At 45.5% G+C, this 23,805-nt stretch overlaps 1 pseudogene; it reads right to left on the reverse strand.

The window, feature by feature from the left end:
- LOC135538623 (DNA-binding protein SATB2-like) overlaps nt 1–23,805 on the reverse strand; it is a 49,573-nt pseudogene that overhangs the window by 23,606 nt on the left and 2,162 nt on the right.

Below are 23,805 nucleotides of genomic sequence, written 5' to 3' on the forward strand. Positions count from 1 at the left end.
CATACAAACAAACATGAATTGAACTTCTACTCCTCCTCTGGATGATGCATCATGGGTGAATTAAACGTTATTACAAAACTGATTGGAGTTTTTACAGGAACTTGAAAAAGTGTTACGGTAATGAGACACAGTCACAGTAATGAGACACGTGCTTGCACGTAAGACATATTATAGTTTAATGTCCTTCAACTAGTATACAATTTTTATGACTTATGGACAAACTACAGCAACATAATTTTGTTTTTTATTCAAAAACGTTTGGCTTTTCTGAAGTAAAATTTAATAAAATTACCAGAGAATCTAATTTGGACAAATTTCGGTAATGAGAATTTGGCCTGAAAATACACAAAATCCCAGCGAAAGTCACTGGCCAAAAAGTAGACATCTTAGTCCTCAGAATGATTTATGAGTTCTGCTTGAGACATGTTTAAACTGGTTTCATCAGGATCACCCAATGGGGTGGCAGGTAGCATCGTGGTCAGAGCTTTGGGCCAGTAACCGAAAGGTCTCTGGTTTGAATACCCGAGGAAACAAGGTGAAAATCTGTCGATATGCCCTTGAGGAACGAACATAACCCTAATATATTCCAGGGGCACCGTACCACTATGGCTGACCCTGTAAAACAACACATTTCACTGCACCTATTTAGTGTATGTGTTGTCATCCTGGTGCCAGCTAACCTGATGTCAAACAGTGGCCATAATGATAGCGAGACTATCTACTCCTATCAACAAAGTCATAACCAGGGTGGATTGTTATAGTGTGCTGTGGTACTACCATGGTAACACTACTAAACAAAGATTATTGACGGTTACCATTACCCACTGTTGATAAGTGACTCACTGTAAGTGCAGGTTAGCGTTTTTCGTCATGAATGTTGTTCTGGAGGCAGCTCTGCAGAGTGCTCACCAGCTGGGTGTCATAAAGTCATTACATTTGATTTTAAACCTAACCTTATCTCTAACCTTAACCACACTGCTAACCCTAATGCCTGAATCTAATCTTAACCCTAACCTTAACCACACTGCTAACCCTAACGCCTGAATCTAATCTTAACCCTAACCTTCACCACACTGCTAACCCTAACACCTGAATCTAATTAACCCTAACCTTCACCACACTGCTAACCCTAATGCCTGAATCTAACCTTAACCCTAACCTTCACCACACAGCTAACCCTAATGCCTGAACCTAACCTTAACCCTAACCTTCACCACACTGCTAACCCTAATGCCTGAACCTAACCTTAACCCTAACCTTCACCACACTGCTAACCCTAATGCCTGAACCTAACCTTAACCCTAACCTTCACCACACTGCTAACCCTAATGCCTGAACCTAACCTTAACCCTAACCTTCACCACACTGCTAACCCTAATGCCTGAACCTAACCTTAACCCTAACCTTCACCACACTGCTAACCCTAATGCCTGAACCTAACCTTAACCCTAACCTTCACCACACTGCTAACCCTAATGCCTGAATCTAACCTTAACCCTAACTTTCACCACACAGCTAACCCTAATGCCTGAACCTAACCTTAACCCTAACCTTCACCACACTGCTAACCCTAATGCACTGAACCTAACCTTAACCCTAACCTTCATGACTGCTAACCCTAATGCCTGAACCTCTTAGTCCTCAGAATGAACCTTAACCCTAACCTTCACCACACTGCTAACCCTAATGCCTGAACCAAACCTTAACCCTAACCTTCACCACACTGCTAACCTAGGATGCCTGAACCTAACCTTAATAACCTTCACAGGGGCAGCTAACCCTAATGCCTGAACCTAACCTTAACCCTTACATTCACCACACTGCTAACCCTAATGCCTGAACCTGTTGTTAACCCTAACCTTCACCACACTGCTAACCTAATGCCTGAATCTAACCTTAACCCATAACCTTCACCACACTGCTAACCCTAATGCCTGAACCTAACCTTAACCTAACCTTCATAGTGTGCACAGCTAACCCTAATGCCTGAACCTAACCAAAGATTAACCCTAACCTTCACCACACTGTAACCCTAATGCCTGAACCTAACCTTAACCCTAACCTTCCCCACACTGCTAACCCTAATGCCTGAACCTAACCTTAACCCTAACCTTCCCCACACTGCTAACCCTAATGCCTGAACCTAACCTTAACCCTAACCTTCACCACACTGCTAACCCTAATGCCTGAACCTAACCTTAACCCTAACCTTCCCCACACTGCTAACCCTAATGCCTGAACCTAACCTTAACCCTAACCTTCCCCACACTGCTAACCCTAATGCCTGAACCTAACCTTAACCCTAACCTTCCCCACACTGCTAACCCTAATGCCTGAATCTAACCTTAACCCTAACCTTCACCACACTGCTAACCCTAATGCCTGAACCTAACCTTAACCCTAACCTTCACCACACTGCTAACCCTAATGCCTGAACCTAACCTTAACCCTAACCTTCACCACACTGCTAACCCTAATGCCTGAACCTAACCTTAACCCTAACCTTCCCACACTGCTAACCCTAATGCCTGAATCTAACCTTAACCCTAACCTTCCCCACACTGCTAACCCTAATGCCTGAACCTTAAATTAAGATCAAAAAGCTGCATTTTTGTTTTCATACAGTTTTTCAATATTTCCAATTTGACTTTGCAGCTGGCCTATCTAGCGGAAATGGCTTAGTTCTGCCTCCAGGACAATACTCATCCCAATAAACCTGCTTTCATATCAATAAACCTGCTCTCTCCCCGCTCACACACACACACACACACACACACACACACACACACACACACACACACACACACACACACACACACACACACACACACACACACACACACACACACACACACACACACACACACACTCCCGTCCGTCCGTCCCCACTGACCTCTGGAGTAGGATGCGAAGGGTAACCATGTGATAGACATCCAGCAGCATGTCGGCGACGGTGGCCTCTGGGGCGTCAGTCAGGTAGTGGATGGGCATGGGGTTCCAGCGGCCCACTTTGATGATGCCTGGAGGGGACACAGAACGATGACGTCATCAACATGCTGCCGTTTTCAGTTTATACACATTCACCTGGGGGTTCATTTCTTAAGGTTGCTGAAGACGACAAAGTCTGTATGTGTGTGTGCCTGTACATGTGAAAACCTAGACATAATGTTTCTATATTTTCATCAGCGGCTGTAAAACTCTTGGTTTAACAATGAGAGATAAAGATTGAGATAAAGAGATAAAGAGTGTTATCTATTAATGCATTATCAGCCTGGGGAAGAGGAACCGACCTGATTCCCCACATCTATCAACCCTTATGAGCCTGGAGAAGAAACACAGAGACCCAGCAAAGCCTTTTATAGCAGGGATACACGTGCAAGAGACAGCATCACTGATGGACAGGACAGGTCAAGGCTGGACATTGCATCACACGCCAATTAATACCACCCTATTCAAATGAATGATTGTTTAATTAACACAAATAGATATCTCTGGATCTGAAGACAGGTGAGTTCATAGATATACATCATATAGAGAGCTCTGAGAGATATCTCTGGATGTAAAGACAGGTGAGTTCATAGATATACATCATATAGAGAGCTCTGAGAGATATCTCTGCATCTAAAGACAGGTGAGTTCATAGATATACATCATATAGAGAGCTCTGAGAGATATCTCTGCATCTAAAGACAGGTGAGTTCATAGATATACATCATATAGAGAGCTCTGAGAGATATCTCTGGATCTAAAGACAGGTGAGTTCATAGATATACATCATATAGAGAGCTCTGAGAGATATCTCTGGATGTAAAGACAGGTGAGTTCATAGATATACATCATATAGAGAGCTCTGAGAGATATCTCTGCATCTAAAGACAGGTGAGTTCATAGATATACATCATATAGAGAGCTCTGAGAGATATCTCTGGATGTAAAGACAGGTGAGTTCATAGATATACATCATATAGAGAGCTCTGAGAGATATCTCTGGATCTAAAGAAAGGTGAGTTCATAGATATACATCATATAGAGAGCTCTGAGAGATATCTCTGGATGTAAAGACAGGTGAGTTCATAGATATACATCATATAGTGAGCTCTGAGAGATTTCTCTGGATGTAAAGACAGGTGAGTTCATAGATATACATCATATAGAGAGCTCTGAGAGATATCTCTGGATCTAAAGACAGGTGAGTTCATAGACATACATCAAATAGAGAGCTCTGAGAGATATCTCTGGATGTAAAGACAGGTGAGTTCATAGATATACATCATATAGAGAGCTCTGAGAGATATCTCTGGATCTAAAGACAGGTGAGTTCATAGATATACATCATATAGAGAGCTCTGAGAGATATCTCTGGATCTAAAGACAGGTGAGTTCATAGATATACATCACATAGAGAGCTCTGAGAGATATCTCTGGATGGAAAGACAGGTGAGTTCATAGATATACATCATATAGAGAGCTCTGAGAGATATCTCTGGATGTAAAGACAGGTGAGTTCATAGATATACATCATATAGAGAGCTCTGAGAGATATCTCTGGATCTAAAGACAGGTGAGTTCATAGATATACATCATGTGGAGAGCTCTGAGAGATATCTCTGGATCTAAAGACAAGTGAGTTCATAGATATACATCATGTAGAGAGCTTTGAAAGATATCTCTGGACAGGTGAGTGCTAGGAAATAAGGGATGACTAGAAATGGGCATCAGGACATAGACTTTCATGTGAGACCCCTCCCCTCTCTCTCCCTCTGCATCTGACAATGAGACCCCCCCACCCTCTCTCTCCCTCTGCATCTGACAATGAGACCCCCCCCACCCTCTCTCTCCCTCTGCATCTGACAATGAGACCCCCCACCCTCTCTCTCCCTCTGCATCTGACAATGAGACCCCCCCACCCTCTCTCTCCCTCTGCATCTGACAATGAGACCCCCCACCCTCTCTCTCCCTCTGCATCTGACAATGAGACCCCCCCACCCTCTCTCTCCCTCTGCATCTGACAATGAGACCCCCCCCACCCTCTCTCTCCCTCTGCATCTGACAATGAGACCCCCCCCACCCTCTCTCTCCCTCTGCATCTGACAATGAGACCCCCATACCTCTCTCTCCCTCTGCATCTGACAATGAGACCCCCCCCCCCTCTCTCTCACTCTCTGACAATGAGACCCCCCACCCTCTCTCTCCCTCTGCACCTGACAATGAGACCCCCCCCACCCTCTCTCTCCCTCTGCACCTGACAATGAGACCCCCCACCCTCTCTCTCCCTCTGCATCTGACAATGAGACCCCCCCTCTCTCTCCCTCTGCATCTGACAATGAGACCCCCCCTGCCGCTCTCTCTCCCTCTGCATCTGACAATGAGACCCCCCCACTCTCTCTCCTCTGCATCTGACAATGAGACCCTCCCCCCTCTCACTCCCTCTGCATCTGACAATGAGACCCCCCCCCTCTCTCTCCCTCTGCATCTGACAATGAGACCCCCCACCCTCTCTCTCCCTCTGCATCTGACAATGAGACCCCCCCTCTCCCTCTGCATCTGACAATGAGACCCCGCCCCTCTCTCTCCCTCTGCATCTGACAATGAGACCACCCCCCCACCCTCTCTCTCCCTCTGCATCTGACAATGAGACCCCCCCCTCTCTCTCCCTCTGCATCTGACAATGAGACCCCCCCTCTCTCCCTCTGCATCTGACAATGAGACCCCCCACCCTCTCTCTCCCTCTGCATCTGACAATGAGACCCCCCACCCTCTCTCTCCCTCTGCATCTGACAATGAGACCCCCCCACCCTCTCTCTCCCTCTGCATCTGACAATGAGACCCCCCACCCTCTCTCTCCCTCTGCATCTGACAATGTGACCCCCCACCCTCTCTCTCCCTCTGCATCTGACAATGAGACCCCCCCCCTCTCTCTCCCTCTGCATCTGACAATGAGACCCCCCCACCCTCTCTCTCCCTCTGCATCTGACAATGAGACCCCCCCCTCTCCCTCCCTCTCTCTCCCTCTGCATCTGACAATGAGACCCCCCCTCCCTCTCTCTCCCTCTGCATCTGACAATGAGACCCCCCACCCTCTCTCTCCCTCTGCATCTGACAATGAGACCCCTCCCCCTCTCTCTCTCTCTGCATCTGACAATGAGACCCCCCACCCTCTCTCTCCCTCTGCATCTGACAATGAGACCCCCCCACCCTCTCTCTCCCTCTGCATCTGACAATGAGACCCCCCACCCTGAGACCCCCCACCCTCTCTCTCCCTCTGCATCTGACAATGAGAACCCCCCACCCTCTCTCTCCCTCTGCATCTGACAATGAGACCCCCCACCCTCTCTCTCCCTCTGCATCTGACAATGAGATCCCCCTCTCTCTCCCTCTGCATTTGACAATGAGACCCCCCCACCCTCTCTCAATTCAATTCAATTCAAGGGGCAAGACCCCCCCACCCTCTCTCTCCCTCTGCATCTGACAATGAGACCACCCCCCACCCTCTCTCTCCCTCTGCATCTGCATCTGACAATGAGACCCCCCACCCTCTCTCTCCCTCTGCATCTGACAATGAGACCCCCCACCCTCTCTCAACCCTGTGTCTGACAATGAGACCCCCCTACCCCCCACCCTCTCTCACCCTCTGCATCTGACAATGAGACCCCCTGCCCCCCACCCTCTCTCTCCCTCTGCATCTGACAAGGAGACCACCCCCCACCCTCTCTCTCCCTCTGCCTCTGAAATGCATCCTAAGATGTGTACACAGACACATTCCCCTGTCCTTCCTCAAGACCAGGGCTGGAACAGCTAACCTAAACAGGGCTAATCACATTAGGATCAGGGGAATCAAACACAGATAGCCCCGGCCTTCCATCCTCCATCTGCAATAGTGTGTGTGTGTGTGTGTGTGTGTGTGTGTGTGTGTGTGTGTGTGTGTGTGTGTGTGTGTGTGTGTGTGTGTGTGTGTGTGTGTGTGTGTGTGTGTGTGTGTGTGTGTGTGTGTGTGTGTGTGTGTGACCAGTTCAATTCCACATGTTGAAATGACCTGCCGACCAGCTCTGTCACACTTCCAAAAAAGACAACCCAAAATAGACAGCCTGTCCTTTGTCTATATGCCCGTTTAAAATCGTATCATCTAAATAAACAATATCTCCCTTTAATTACCACAAAATGCCTAACTAAAGAAAGACAGTGGTGCCTTGTGGAGAGTTTCAAACTACAACTGGATCGGTTATGAGGTACACAACTCAGGGAGATACAATACAACATTCTCTGTGTCCTTTTGTTTACACTGAGGGAAAAAATGAAACATTTCAGCCAGAATTGAATCATTTAACATAAAAGCTTATTTCAAAACGTATCCATTTTGGAGGATTGAGTCGAGGGCGTTGCCAGGTTTAGGGCCTGCGTTTACGGGGTTGGAATGTGGAGCGGTTTTTCTGCCTTTCTTTGTGTGTCTCTGTTGTTTGGTCTGTCGTCGTCTTTGGGGTTGACCGGCAAGGTATTTATTTCAGTCATTGGTCTATATTTATTCTGTCCTGTAGCAATGTTTGGCCTTATGTGGTGTGACTGTTTTACTGTTGGAAACAGCCTCGGTGTGACTGTTTTACTGTTGGAAACAGCCTCGGTGTGACTCTTTTACTGTTGGAAACAGCCTCGGTGTGACTGTTTTACTGTTGGAAACAGCCTCGGTGTGACTGTTTTACTGTTGTGGAGGGTTGGAAGCAGCCTCGGTGTGACTGTTTTACTGTTGCGGAGGGTTGGAAGCAGCCTCGGTGTGACTGTTTTACTGTTGTGGAGGGTTGGAAACAGCCTCGGTGTGACTGTTTTACTGTTGTGGGGGGTTGGAAGCAGCCTCGGTGTGACTGTTTTACTGTTGTGGGGGGTTGGAAGCAGCCTCGTTGTGACTGTTTTACTGTTGTGGAGGGTTGGAAGCAGCCTCGGTGTGACTGTTTTACTGTTGTGGAGGGTTGGAAGCAGCCTCGGTGTGACTGTTTTACTGTTGTGGGGGGAAGCAGCCTGGTGTGAAGCAGCCTCGTGGAGGGTGTGACTGTTTTACTGTTGTGGAGGGTTGGAAGCAGCCTCGGTGTGACCTTTCTTGCTTTAGGTCACATGTTTAGGTCACATTGCGTTCCTTTTGTTCCAGATTACACGACCAAGTATCATAGGTTCTCATCACTGAATTACAAAATGAAGTGTGTTTTGTAATATTGCCAGTAGCAGATTGAGTGATAAACACATGACATTTGTGATCAGCTCTTTCAGAAAGGATAATTCTTTGACCCTCTGACCCTCTGACCCTCTCACAGGCACACACCCACCCAAACACACACATACACTTACCCACACGCACACGCACACGCACACGCACACGCACACGCACACGCACACACACACACACACACACACACACACACACACACACACACACACACACCTACCCAAACACACACACACACCACACACACACACACACACTCTCGCACACACACTCCTGTCCTATCTAACTCACCTCTCGCCTGCACGGCTGAGTTGTGGGAGTAGCCCAGGGCCACAAGGGCTGTCTCCACCAGCTGGGTGAAGAGGATGTCCTTACGAACCAATACAAACTCAGCATGTCTGTCACCATGCCCATCCCTGTCAGAGACCACACCCCCAGACACGACCCCATCTGCCTGCTCCACTACACAGTACACAGGGATCATCAGACCTGGAGAGAGAGAGAGAGAGAGAGAGAGAGAGAGAGAGAGAGAGAGAGAGAGAGAGAGAGAGAGAGAGAGAGAGGGGGGGAGAGAGAGAGAGGGAGAGGGAGAGAGAGAGAGAGAGAGAGAGAGAGAGAGAGAGAGAGAGAGAGAGAGAGGGAGGAGGAGGGGGGAGCAAGAGAGAGAGAGGAGGAGGGGGAGAGAGAGAGAGAGAGAGGAGGGGGGAGAGCGAGAGAGAGAGAGAGCGAGGAGGAGGGGGGAGAGCGAGAAAGAGACGGGGGAGACAGGAGGGGAGGGAGAGAGAGCGAGACAGGGAGAGAGAGAGAGAGAGAGAGAGAGAGAGAGAGAGAGAGAGAGAGAGACTGAGTGACATTAAACAACCTTCTCCATTACAGTAAGACAGAAATGATGAATCCAATACAACCTGGGCTTGATATGAACACAGAGGGAGGGCTAGAAGATTAGCTCAGTTATTACTCACTAACTTACCATCATTTAGCAGACACTTAGGGCTAAGTACCTTGCTGAAGGGCACATCGACAGATTCATAACTTGGTCTACTCTGGGATTTGAACCAGTGACCTTTCGGTCATTGTCCCAACGCTCTTAACTGCTAAGCACTCACACACAGCACATATCAATGTCTTGCATAAAGTCATTTTCTGAACCACTCATAACAAATTAAGGACATCATTCTGATGTCTTTCACAGATAGAAAAAGAGACCAGTGAATCATTTCATAATTTGCATTAGTCATGAAACTGTGACTATTCCAAGCCTGAAACCCTCCATCATACTCAGCTAATCCTTAAGGAGTAGTAATTTGGAGGAATCAATCAAGCTACTGACAGCACAACGACAAATGAACTCCAGGAAACCAAGTCTCACCAGGCACGCTATATCCCAATAACTCAGCTCGGGAGTGGAAGTGTGTGTGTATGTCCCGACAAGTGAACATACACTATGTATAAACTGCTCTCTGGACTATAGTGTTAGGATATTATGTGTGGCCCATTCCACACTGCCATGCTGTGGTTTTAAACAGAGAGGCTGATTACCCCCAGTTCAAAGACAGTTCCCTCATTAACACTAGCAGAAAGCCATGGCTATGAGGAGGAATCCTTCTCTTCTCTTCTCTTCTCTTCTCTTCTCTTCTCTTCTCTTCTCTTCTCTTCTCTTCTCTTCTCTTCTCTTCTCTCCTCTTCTCTTCTCTTCTCTTCTCTTCTCCTCTCTTCTCTTCTCTTCTCTTCTCCTCTCTTCTCTTCTCTTCTCTTCTCTTCTGTCTGTCTGTCTGTCTGTCTGTCTGTCTGTCTGTCTGTCTGTCTGTCTCTCTGTCTCTCTCTGTCTCTCTCTCTGTCTCTGTCTCTCTCTCTGTCTCTCTCTCTCTCTCTTTCTCACTCACTCACTCTCTCTCAATTCAATTCAATTCAAGGGGCTTCATTGGCATGGGAAACGTGTTAACATTGCCAAAGCAAGTGAGGTAGATAATATACAAAAGTGAAATAAACAATAAATTAATAATAAACAATAACAGTAAACATTACACTCACAGAAGTTTCAAAAGAATAAAGACATTACAAATGTCATATTATGTCAATATACAGTGTTGTAACGATGTACAAATGGTTAAAATACAAAAGGGAAGTATAAATAAACATAAATATGGGTTGTATTTGCAATGTTCTTTTGTGGTTGACCTTTTCTTGTGGCAACAGGTCACAAATCTTGCTGCAGTGATGTCACACTGTGGTATTTCACCCAGTAGATATGGGAGTTTATCAAAAGCAGGTTTGTTTTCGAAATCTTTGTGGATCTGTGTAATCTGAGGGAAATATGTGTCTCTCTCTGTCTGTCTGTCTGTCTGTCTGTCTGTCTGTCTGTCTGTCTGTCCGTGTGTCTGTCTGTCTGTCTGTCCGTGTGTCTGTCTGTCCGTGTGTCTGTGAGTCTGTGTGTCTGTGTGTGAGTGGACGTGTTTAACTAGTATTTGACCAACTGGGGACATTTTGTTTGGTCCCCACAAGGTAAAATGCTATTTCTGGGGGGTTTAGGGTTAAGGTTAGAATTAGTGTTGGGGTTAGAATTAGGTTTATGGTTAGGGTTAAGGTTAAGGTTAGAATTAGTGTTAGGGTTAGAATTAGGTTTATGGTTAGGGTTAAGGTTAAGGTTAGAATTAGTGTTGGGGTTAGAATTAGGTTTATGGTTAGGGTTAAGGTTAAGGTTAGAATTAGTGTTGGGGTTAGAATTAGGTTTATGGTTAGGGTTAAGGTTAGAATTAGGTTTATGGTTGGGTTATGGTCAAGGTTAGGGTTAGTGTTAGGGTTAGAATTAGGTTTATGATTAGGGTTAAGGTTAGAATTAGGTTTATGGTTAGGGTTAAGGTTAGAATTAGGGTTAAGGTTAGGGTTAAGGTTAGGGTTAGTGTTAGGGTTAAGGTTAGGGTTAAGGGTTAGGGAAAATAGGACTTTGAATGGTACTGAATTGTATGTCCCCACAAGGTTAGCTGCGCAAGACTGTGTGTGTGTGTGTGTGTGTGTCTGCTTGTGTATGTGTTCCACTGTGTGTTCCCCTACCTCCGAGGGGCCGTAACGGGGTGCCGTTGAGGCGCGTGCGTGGACACGTGGGGCTCCCGTTGCCCTCCAGACGGCTCATCTTGCCCGGTGGGGGGGCGCAGGTGTCCGGGCTGTCCCCTCTCTGCTCGGGACTGTCCCGCAGACAGGGGCTCTCAGTACCACAACGCTCCATCCCCCTCCAACCTCCAGGAGGGACTCCCAACAGAGCGTACGGACCTGCAGACAGGAGAGAGAGAGAGACAGAGAGAGAGAGCGAGACAGAGAGTGCGAGAGAGAGAAGAGAAAGAGAGGGAGAGAGAGCGAGCAAGACAGAGAGAGTGAGAGAGAGAGACAGAGAGAGAGAGAGAGAGACAGAGAGAGAGACAGAGAGAGAGACAGAGAGAGACAGAGAGAGAGAGAGAGAGAGAGAGAGACAGAGAGAGAGACAGAGAGAGAGAGGGAGAGAGAGCGAGCGAGAGGGAAAAGAAAATAGAGGAGGCATTTGTTCTTTAGGACGAAGTTACCCTTTAACATAGGCACTGAACTAGGATCAGTGTACCCTCTGCTAAACTTAGTTTATGTAGTAAAAGTCTACAGGCAACTATCTACATCTTACTGGTGTTGACATTGTGGAGACTTCCTTCAAATCAGATCAGGGTTTAAATACTATCTGTTTTCTTTCAGATATGTTGAGCGTTTTGAAAAGAGACAGAGGCATTGGGTCAATTGATTTGCACTTTTGGGACGATTCCATTGGTTCCATTGTGCTATATATATCTGTTGTTTAGGTGGAATGGAATGTTTGTATCCTGTTCATTTGACTGTGATACTGTATGTGGTTGTGTCACCAAGCTGTCTTAAGATGAATGCACCTACTTACTGTCACTCTGGATAAGAGCATATGCTAAATGACTAAAATGTCAAATGTAAATGTTTTACATACAGATCTCATATGACTGTGTTTAATTATTATTGTAAAACAATATATTGATGTCACAAATGTAAAAGAAAGGGTTACATTTCACTGTAAAATCAGTAGTACTAACTCTGAGAGTCAGGTGGATATTGTAGCATTTAGCAAAGCAAGTTCATTATTTGTCTCTCTGAAATGAAACATTCAAGTGATAGATTTAAAACACACACATGTCTGTTGAACAACCCCATGCCAATATGAGATAGTGAAAAAACACCAATCTGTTTCATCATTTCTTTAAACAATAAAAGCTAATTTCTCAACATTTCTGAAAAAAAGATCAATAGCATTTTGAAATGAAACCCTTCTTTTGTATCAAACTCATCACACTGAGATGGCCGCTTCATGCGTTCATGTTGTGTTGGAGGCGTGAGGACTGTGGTCATTTCCTCCCTGTACCCATCCACCCTCCCATACTGAAGACATTACTTTTTATTTACAGATGACGAGAGCAGAAAAAGCAGACCACAACAAACAAACAGCAACCCAGCATCTGGTGGAAATCACCAGGCTCTTTACTGTAAATAATGTTACTGACTGCTATCAGACTCTATAGTCTTCTACACAGCAAATCTCATGCTAGGTAGGCCTGTCAATTTACATCTCAGTCATCTACACAGCAAATCTCATGCTAGGTAGGCCTGTCAATTTACATCTCAGTCATCTACACAGCAAATCTCAAATCAATCATCTCATGCTAGGTAGGCCTGTCAATTTACATCTCAGTCATCTACACAGCAAATCTCATGCTAGGTAGGCCTGTCAATTTACATCTCAGTCATCTACACAAATCTCATGCAAATCTCATGCTAGGTAGGCCTGTCAATTTACATCTCAGTCATCTACACAACCAAATCTCATGCTAGGTAGGCCTGTCAATGTACATCTCAGTCATCTACACAGTCATTTAGGCAGACATCTCTTATCATGCGGGCCTGTCAGTGATTTACAGGAGGCAGTCATCTCAGTCATCTACACAGCAAATCTTATGCGTGTCTTGCTCAGTCATCTACATCAACAGATTATTTTTTTTCACCTCTGGGATTTGAACCAACAACTTTTCAGTTACTGGCCCAACACTCTAACCACGAGGCTACCTGCCGCCAGACATGATGCAGTATGTACAGCCAGGTCTACGGTTTGAACCAAAAGGCTATGCCACTAATCTAGGGGGTGATAGTTGGCTTTTCAGGAAAGTTATTTATAACAACAGGCTACAACTTGACACACTACTTTCAAGACATAAAGGTTCCCAATTCATGAGCAAAATCCGTCCTGTCAATTTACATCTCAGTCATCTACTTCATGCTAGGTAACCGTCATCTCGTCATTACACAACCAAATCTCATGCTCCAAGGCAAGAACTTTACTGAGGTAAAGTATGCTAGGTAGGCCTGTCAATTCTGCCTCTGTCAATTTACAGCTCAGGACACAACAAATCTCATGGTGTTTTGGAACCTGGAGGAACAAACAAATCTCTGAGATCAATGACATCTCAGTCATCCATTGGCTGTCAATGACTCAGTCATCTTTCAGCTCACCGGGCTAACACAGTCTCCTGGCCTGTCAATTTACATCTCAGGCAGGACAATCTCAGTTTGAACCCCCAGACTGTCACACAACTATTATAGAAGCAGGAGCAGTCTGCTGCCTATCTGGCTTCTGCTCAGCGGGCTAACACAGTCTCATGGTGTGCAGGACAATAGGGTTTGAACCCCCAGACTAGCCTATCTGGCTTCAGCTCAGCGGGCTAACACAGTCTCATGGTGTGCAGGAGACATGGGTTCCAACCCCAGACTAGCCTATCTGGCTTCAGCTCAGCGGGCTAACACAGTCTCGTGGCTGACGGCAGGACAATAGGGTTCGAACCCTCAGACCCCCAGACTAGCCTATCTGGCTTCAGCTCAGCTGGCTTCTGCTCAGGCTAACACAGTCTCATGGTGTGCAGGACAATAGGGTTTGAACCCCCAGACTAGCCTATCTGGCTTCAGCTCAGCGGGCTAACACAGTCTCATGGTGTGCAGGAGACATGGGTTCCAACCCCCAGACTAGCCTATCTGGCTTCAGCTCAGCGGGCTAACACAGTCTCGTGGCCGGCAGGACAATCCCTGGTCTCCACTCCCCTCTGGTCCAGGGTTGTATGAACCCTCAGACTGCTTGCCTATCTGGCTTCCCTCTGGTCCAGCTCAGCGGGCTAACACAGTCTCGTGGTCTCTCCTCTCTGCCGGAAGAACAATAGGGTTTGAACCCCCTTTCCCTCTCTGGTCCAGACTATGCCTATCTGGCTTCAGCTCAGCGGGCTAACACAGTCTCGTGGCCGGCAGGACAATAGGGTTTGAACATCATGGGGACCAGATCCCCAGACTAGCCTATCTGGCTTCAGCTCAGCGGGCTAACACAGTCTCATGGTGTGCAGGAGACATGGGTTCTCTCCCTCTCTGAACTGCAGTCTGCCACCACCCTCTAGATGTAAAGGGGCTATCTGTCATGCAATCTGATGTGTTTGTTTCACCAGATCTGTGGTTTCCCCTGGCATGATAATTAACCCATTCTGGGACCTAAAAGCATCACACGATGACAATAAAACGCACATGCCAAATTAATAACAGCCTTTAAAAGACATCATGAGCCTTCCAACACAAACTCAGAATATTGTAATACGGAAGAACTGGGGAGCTGCCTCTCCCTCAGTTTAATGGGAAAGACCAGTCACTTTCTTTCTTTCCCCATAGGACTGCATAGCTGAGGCATCCTAGGCCTGAGAACAGTGATGGGACCAGATCCAGCCACAACATATCATAGGGACCTGGGTGATCTGAGGCAGCGGTCTAGATACCATGTTCACACTACCATGTTGACCTGAACAGTCAGCGGTCTAAACCAGACATCATGCCATCCCTGTTCACAGACATCATGCTATGGGACCAGATCCCTGGTCTCTCCCTCTCTGGTCCAGAACCAGACATCATGCTATGGGACCAGATCCCTGGTCTCTCCCTCTCTGGTCCAGAACTATCATGATGACCTGAACTCATGCTATGGGACCAGATCCCTGACCCCTCTGGTCCAGAACCAGACATCATGCTATGGGACCAGATCCCTGGTCTCTCCCTGGTCCAGAACCACATCATGACCCCCCTCTGGTCTCTACCAGATCCCTCTGGTCCAGAACCAGACATCATGCTATGGGACCAGATCCCTGGTCATCTCCCTCTCTGGTCCAGAACCAGACATCATGCTATGGGACCAGATCCCCGGTCCAGAACCAGACATCATGCTATGGGACCAGATCCCTCTCTCCCTCTCTGGTCCAGAACCAGACATCATGCTATGGGACCAGATCCCTGGTCTCTCCCTCTCTGGTCCAGAACCAGACATCATGCTATGGGACCAGATCCCTCTCTCCCTCTCTGGTCCAGAACCAGACATCATGCTCCAGATCCCTCTCTGGTCCAGAACCAGACATCATGCTATGGGACCAGATCCCTGGTCTCTCCCTCTCTGGTCCAGAACCAGACATCATGCTATGGGACCAGATCCCTGGTCTCTCCCTCTCTGGTCCAGAACCAGACATCATGCTATGGGACCAGATCCCCTCTCCCTCTCTGGTCTCTCCCTCTCTGGTCCAGAACCAGACATCATGCTATGACATCATGCCAGACATCATGCTATGGGACCAGATCCCTGGTCTCTCCCTCTCTGGTCCAGAACCAGACATCATGCTATGGGACCAGATCCCCGGGTCTCTCCCTCTCTGGTCCAGAAGCAGACATCATGCTATGGGACCAGATCCCCAGATCTCTCTGGTCCAGAACCAGACATCATGCTATGGGACCAGATCCCCGGGTCTCTCCCTCTCTGGTCCAGAAGCAGACATCATGCTATGGGACCATATATTATGGGAGAGCTTGGCCTGATTGGAGAGCATTGTGTAATTAAAAGCTTATAAATCTGAACAGCTATTGACTAAACACTCGATCCCCCCGAGGCATTGCAGATCTGCTTCTGATAAACACGTCTATGGGATTTGGGAAAGACAGGCACAGGATTAAACACCTCCCTCCGCCCCGCCCCCCGTCATCTCTGCACCCAGAGTCATTAACAGGGAGAAATTATTACCAGACATGTATGAAGGGGAAGGATATGTGTTGGGTGTCCTCTACCCCTGCCAACATAGGTCTCTCTCTCTCTCTCTCTCTGACACACACACACACACTTTAGTGTTCACAGCTCTTCACTTCTCCTCTCATCACACCAGTCCTGTGAGTTTGTCCAGTGGCCAGTTGTCAGACTGATTGAATGGATGGATGTCTCTCAGTACATTACTCCTCTTGATAACATCTGATGACAACACACAGCAGTGCCCTCCAGCTATAATCCACACGACTTGATCAGAACAAGGGCTGTCACAAATGGCACTCTATTCCCTATATAGGCTCTGGTCAAACCTAGTACACTATAGGGTATAGGGTGCCATTTGGAATGCATCCAGGGGCTGAGTAACCAAACCAAAAAGTCCTGTACAAAAGAGTTGCCTTATACAAACCCCTCATTGAGAGAAGTATGTCTGAATATTCCAAGAGGAGGATGATGGAACGTCCTCAACGCATTAGGCTTGACGGAGTTGACAGTCCATCTCTCCGTATATCAACGCCGTCAACCTGCTCTCTGAGACTGTCTACAGCCACTCGGTCATTGAGACTGTTGACATATATGACTGATGTCACTGATGAGAAGTGAACAATGCACCACGACGTGATGTTTATGGTCTGGTGATGAAAAGGACCATATAGAAAAGGGGTTTTAACAGATTTAACATGATATATGTTTCTATTTCTTATTTTCAAGTGTCTATTAGGTGTTGTTCCTTCCTCTTCTTGTTGTTATTAAAGATAATAATGATAATAATAATAACAATAATGACAATAATAATAATAATAATGATAACAACAATAACAATTGAGACCAATTGACACTCTTTACCATGGCACTTTGAGATTTATTTTAAACTGCCAAACCCTTACGCACCACTGCACTTTGTATACCAGGGTTGGCTGGCCTTCTCTAGTCACTCGTAGGCTCAGGCACTGGTATACTTTTATTTACAAAGACATTTTGGGTTTACTACCTTTTTATTTGGGCATTTTTATTGCTCAGAAATGTGGTGGGAACTCTCTTCGTTCGCTGGACTTTATCCTGCTAACTGTTCCAAATGTCTGAACTGAATTTGGTAAAAGGGCTTTTATGTACTCTGCACCATCGTCTTGGAACGCCTTACAAAATACTTTTAAGCTGGAAGAACTGGTTCCGATTGGTGCTTTTAAATCATTGATGAATGATCTTGAGACTGAATCCCTGACCTGTCAATGTTTTTAATTTGCTGTTTTTGATTTTGTTATACTCTTGTGAATTCTATGGTTTTTACTAGATTACTTGTAGTTTTTCATGTTGTTTGTCTGTAATTTTTGTAATGACTTGGTGCTGCCTATCTTGGCCAGCACGCTTTTGAAAAAGAGATTTTAAATCTCAATGAGCCCTTCCTGGTTAAATAAAGGTTAAATAAAATAAATAAAATAAATAAAATAAATAAAATAAATAAATAATAATAATAACAATAATAAGAACAAGAATAATGATAATAACAATAATAAGAATAAGAATAATGATAATAACAATAATAATAACAACGATAATGATAATAACAATAATAAGAATAAATAACAATAATAAGAATAATGATAATAACAATAATAATAACAACGATAATGATAATAACAATAATAACAATAACAATAATGATAATAACCAATAATAATAACAATGATAATGATAATAACAATAATAATAACAACGATAATGATAATAACCAATAATAATAACAACGATAATGATAATAACCAATAATAATAATAATGATAATAACAATAATAAAGATTATGCTGTACGCTCTTAGAATCAGTGACTTGAGGAACGTTGGAGATCCTCCAAGGAACCATTTCTAGTCAATGCTTCATATCCCACATAGCCTGGTTCCTCTCTAGGTTTCTTCCTAGGTTTTGGCCTTTCTAGGGAGTTTTTCCTAGCCACCGTGCTTCTACACCTGCATTGCTTGCTGTTTGGGGTTTTAGGCTGGGTTTCTGTACAGCACTTTGAGATATCAGCTGATGTACGAAGGGCTGTATAAATACATTTGATTTGATTTGATTTGCGCATTCGGTTAGTTGAGGGGTTCTTGGAGGACCCTTTAATGACACCCTGTAGTGGAGGTGTGGCTTAGTAGGGGCGTGGCTTTAAGATAGATCTTTTATGGTCCCCGTTAGAGTAAATGTCATTGTTGTTCATCTGTTCTGTTGTATTACCGTCACATGTTAAGGTTGAACACGAACCGTTTTTAGGCTTCAATGAGGCTCAACGAGGTGTATGACTTTCTCAAGAGCCTATATGCAAATTCCAAAGTTGGAATAGTTGCCACTTTATTACTGTATGTCATCAGCCATGTTAATATTATTATTATATTAGAATATGTAACATGCATAAATATTCAAGGAACATTATAATTAGCTGTGTACAAAATTAACATGATGAACAGGAATGACATTTATGTTAACAAGTGACCAGAAAATCTGGAAGCCACGCCTCAAATAAGCCATGCCTCTAATCTGATGCCACCTCGACAATATCGTATTAAAAATGTTTAAAAAATGAACTGCTCCAGTCACAAAAAGGTTCCGGTTTGAACCAGACTTCAACTCTGACCCTGGCCTCATGAAGGCCATGCATTCTCAATATAAACATACACATACAGACACACAGAAAGCACCTCAAGCATACAACACTGGGAGACTGTACAGACACATAGAGACCACACCGTGGAGCAACTACACTCACTGCAGTATACTACACTCACTGGAGCAACTACACTCACTACAGTATACTACACTCACTGGAGCAACTACAATCACTACAGTATACTACACTCATTACAGTATACTACACACACTGGAGCAACTACACTCACTACAGTATACTACACTCATTACAGTATACTACACACACTGGAGCAACTACACTCACTACAGTATACTACACTCATTACAGTATACTACACACTGGAGCAACTACACTCACTGCAGTATACTACACACACTGGAGCAACTACACTCACTGCAGTATACTACACTCACTACGTTATACTACACTCTCTACAGTATACTACACTTACTACAGTATACTACACTCTCTACAGTATACTACACTCACTACAATATACTACACTCATTACAGTATAATACACTCACTAGAGCAACTACACTCACTACAGTATACTACACTCACTACAGTATACTACAGTATACTACAATCACTACAGTATACTACACTCACTACAGTATACTACACTCTACTACAGTATACTACACTCAATACAGTATACTACACTCTCTACAGTATACTACACTCACTACAGTATACTACACTCATTACAGTATACTACACTCACTAGAGCATACTAGACTCACTACAGTATACTACACTCACTACATTATACTACACTCATTACAGTATACTACACTCACGACATTATACTACACTCACTACAGTATACTACACTCACTAACTTGTTTCAACTCAAACTTTAACTTAAACATGGAGCCAAATTCCAATTGATGGAATTTAATCAAACCTACCACACCATGTTTTTATTAACTAGGCCTACTGCCCGCCTATGTCCATTCATTCTGAAAACTAAAAGCTTCCACCTGTGTCCCTGTGTTAACAGCAGATGGTGTGTGATCTCTAATGTTAAGGAAGTCTTGAGTTTTTTCTCGCCTGAGTTAAAATACCTCAGAATAAGCTGTAAACTACACTATTTCCCAAGAGAGTTTTCATCTATATTTTTTCATAGCTGTCTATTTACAACCACAAACCAATGCTGGCACTAAGACCACACTCAACGAGCTGTATAGCGCCATAAGCAAACAAGAAAATGCACATTCAGAAGCGGTGCTCCTAGTGGCCGGTCATTTTAATGCAGGGAAACTGAAATCTGTTTTACCACACTTTTACCAGCATGTCACCTGTACAACTAGGGTTGACAAAATTCTAGATCACCTTTACTCAAAACACAGAAATGCATACAGGGCTCTCCATCTTTCTCCATTTGGCAAATCTGACCATACCTCTATCCTACTGTTTCATGCTGACAAGTAAAAACTCAAACAGGAAGTACCAGTGTGAAGTGGCCCGATAAAGCGGATGCTAAACCACAGGACTGTTTCACTTGTACAGACTGGAATATGTTCTGGGATTCATCCGATAACATTCAGGATTTTACCACACCAGTCATCGGCTTCATTAATAAGTTTATCCCAACCAGAAGGCATGGATTACAGCCAACATCCACACTGAGCTAAAGGCTAGTGCGCCGCTTTCAAGGAGTGGGACACTAATCCAGACGCTTATAAGAAATCCCGCTACGACCTCCGACGAACCATCACACTGGCAGAGTGTCAATACAGGAGTAAGATCGAATCGTACAGTACTACGCCAGCTCTGGCACTCGTTGGATGTGGCAGGGCTAGCAAACTATCCCAGATTACAAAGGGAAACCCAGCTGTGAGCTGCCTAGTGACACGAGCATACCAGACGAGCTATATGCCTTCTATGTTCGCTTCGAGGCAAGCAACACTGAACCATGCATTAGAGCACCAGCTGTTCAGTACGACTGTGTGATAATGCTCTCCGTAACCGATGTGAGCAAAACCTTTAAACAGGTTAACATTCACAAGGCCGCAGGGCCAGACAGATTACCAAGACGTGTACTCAAAGCGTGCACTGACCAGCTGGCAAGTGTCGTCACAGACATTTGAACCTCCGCCTGACCCAGTCTGTAATACCTACATGTTTCAAGCAGCCCACCATAGTCCCTGTGCCTAAGAATGCCAAGGTAACCTGTCTAAATGACTATCGCTCCAAAGCACTCACATCTGTATTCATGAAATGCTTTGAAAGGTTGGTCATGGCTCACATCAACACCATAATCACACTCACCCTGGACCCATTCCAATTCATATACTGCCCCAACAGATCCACAGATGACGCAATGTCATATTGTCTCATCTCTGCAACTCCCCAACAGATCCACAGATGACGCAATGTCATTTTTTTGTGCCTTTTTTTCACCCCAATTTTGATATTGTCTCATCTCTGCAACTCCCCAACGGGCTCCAGAGGCGAAGGTCGAGTGTCCTCCGAAACATGTCCCACCAAACCGCGCTTCTTAACACCCGCCCGCTTAACGCTAAAACCAGCCACACCAATGTGTCGGAGGAAACACCATTCAACTGATGACCAAGGTCAGCCTGCAGGTGCCCGGCCTGCCACAAAAAGTTGCTAGAGCGAAATGAGTTAAGTAAAGCCCCCCTGGTCAATTGTAAGCCGCACTATGGGACTCCCGATCAAGGCCTGGGATCAAACCCAGGTCTGTGGTGACACCTCTAGCAGTGCCTTAGACCGCAGCCCCACTTGGGAGGCCCCAGATGATGCAATCTCTATTGCATTCTTACACTACCCTTTCCCACCTGGACAAGAGGAACACCCATGTAAGAATGCTGTTGTTGACTACAGCTCAGCGTTCAATACCATAGTGCCCTCCAAGCTCATCACAAAGCTAAGGACCCTGGCACAGAACACCTCCTTCTGAAACTGGACATCCTGACGGGCTGCCCAGAGTCGGTGAGGATAGGCAACAGCACATCCGCCACACTGACCCTCAACACAGGGGCCCTCAGGGGTGGGTGCTTAGTCCCCTCATTTACTCTGTTCACCCATGACTACGTGGCCGCGCATGACTCCAACACCATCATTAAGTTTGCCGACAACATGACGGTGGTATGCCTGATTACCAACGACGATGAGACAGCCTATAGGGAGGAGGTCAGAGACCTGGCAGTGTGGTGCCAGAACAACAACCCCTTGTGTATACTGTGCATTTGTAACAGTATAACTTTAAACCGTCCCCTTGCCCACCCGGGCGCGAACCAGGGACCCTATGCACACATCAACAACTGACACCCACGAAGCATCGTTACCCATCGATCCACAAAAGCCGCGGCCCTTGCAGAGCAAGGGGAACTACTACTTCAAGGTCTCAGAGCAAGTGACGTCACCGATTGAAACGCTATTTAGCGCGCACCGCTAACTAAGCTAGCCCTTCACATCCGTTACACATTCAGAAAGTATTACAACCCATTTCCTTTTCCACATTTTGTTACGTAACAGCCTTATTCTAAAATTGATTAAATAAAACATTTTTCTCATCAGTCTACACGCAATACCCATAATGACAAAGTAAAAACAGGTTTTTGCTCATTTTTGCTCATTTATTAAAACCAGAAATACCTTATTTACAGAAGTATTCAGACCCTTTGCCATGACACTCGAAATTGAGCTCAGGTGCATCCTGTTTCCATTGATCCTCCTTGAGATGTTTCTACAACTTGATTGGAGTCCACCTGTGAAACATTCAATTGATTGAACATGATTTGGAAAGGCACACACCTGTCTATATAAGGCCCCACAGTTGACAGTGCATGTCAGGGCAAAAACCAAGCCATAAGGTGGAAGGAATTGGCTGTAGAGCTCTGAGACAGGATTGTGTAAAGACACACATCTGGGGAAGTGTACCAAAAGATGTCTGCAGCAGTGAAGATCCCCAAGAACACTGTGGCCTCCAACATTCTTAAATGGAAGAAATTTGGAACCACCAAGACTCTTCCTAGAGCCGGCAGCCCCGCCAAACTGAGAAATCGGGGGAGAAGGGCCTTGGTCAGGGAGGTGACCAAGGACCCGATGGTCACTCTGACAGAGCTCCAGAGTTCCTCTCTGGAGATGGGAGAACCTTCCAGAAGGACAACCATCTCTGCAGCACACCACCAATCAGGCATTTATGTTAGAGTGGCCAGACGGAAGCCACTCCTCAGTAAAAGGCACATGACAGCCTAAAGGCACCTAAAGGTCTCTCAGACCATGGTCTGATGAAACCAAGATTAAACTGTTTGGCCTGGATGCCAAGTGTCAATTCTCGAGGAAACCTGGTACAATCCTTACGGTGAAGCATGGTGGGACGGCAGGGTAGCCTAGTGGTTAGAGTGTTGGACAAGATAACCGAAAGGTAGTTAACCCACTGTTCCTAGGCTGTCATTGAAAATAAGAATTTGTTCTTAACTGACTTGCCTAGTTAAATAAAGGTTAAAAAAAATGTTTTTAAATGCTGCTGGCAGCATCATGCTTTGGGGATGTCTTTCAGCGGCAGGGACTGGGAGACTTGTCAGGATCGAGGCAAAGATGAACGGAGCAAAGTACAAAGAGATCCTTGATGAAAACCTGCTCCAGAGAAGCTCAGGACCTCTAAGCACAAAGACTCTACGCACACAGCCAAGACAACGCGGGAGTGACAACGCAGGAGTCCCTGATGTTCTTGAGTGGCCCATCCAGAGCCCGGGCTTGAACCCGATCGAACATCTCTGGAGAGACCTGAAAACAGCTGTGCCAAGCTTGTAGCATCATATCCAAGACAACTCAAGGCTGTAATCGC

This window comes from Oncorhynchus masou, unplaced genomic scaffold (assembly GCF_036934945.1).
Source record: "Oncorhynchus masou masou isolate Uvic2021 unplaced genomic scaffold, UVic_Omas_1.1 unplaced_scaffold_992, whole genome shotgun sequence".
In the NCBI taxonomy this organism is placed as follows: domain Eukaryota; kingdom Metazoa; phylum Chordata; class Actinopteri; order Salmoniformes; family Salmonidae; genus Oncorhynchus; species Oncorhynchus masou.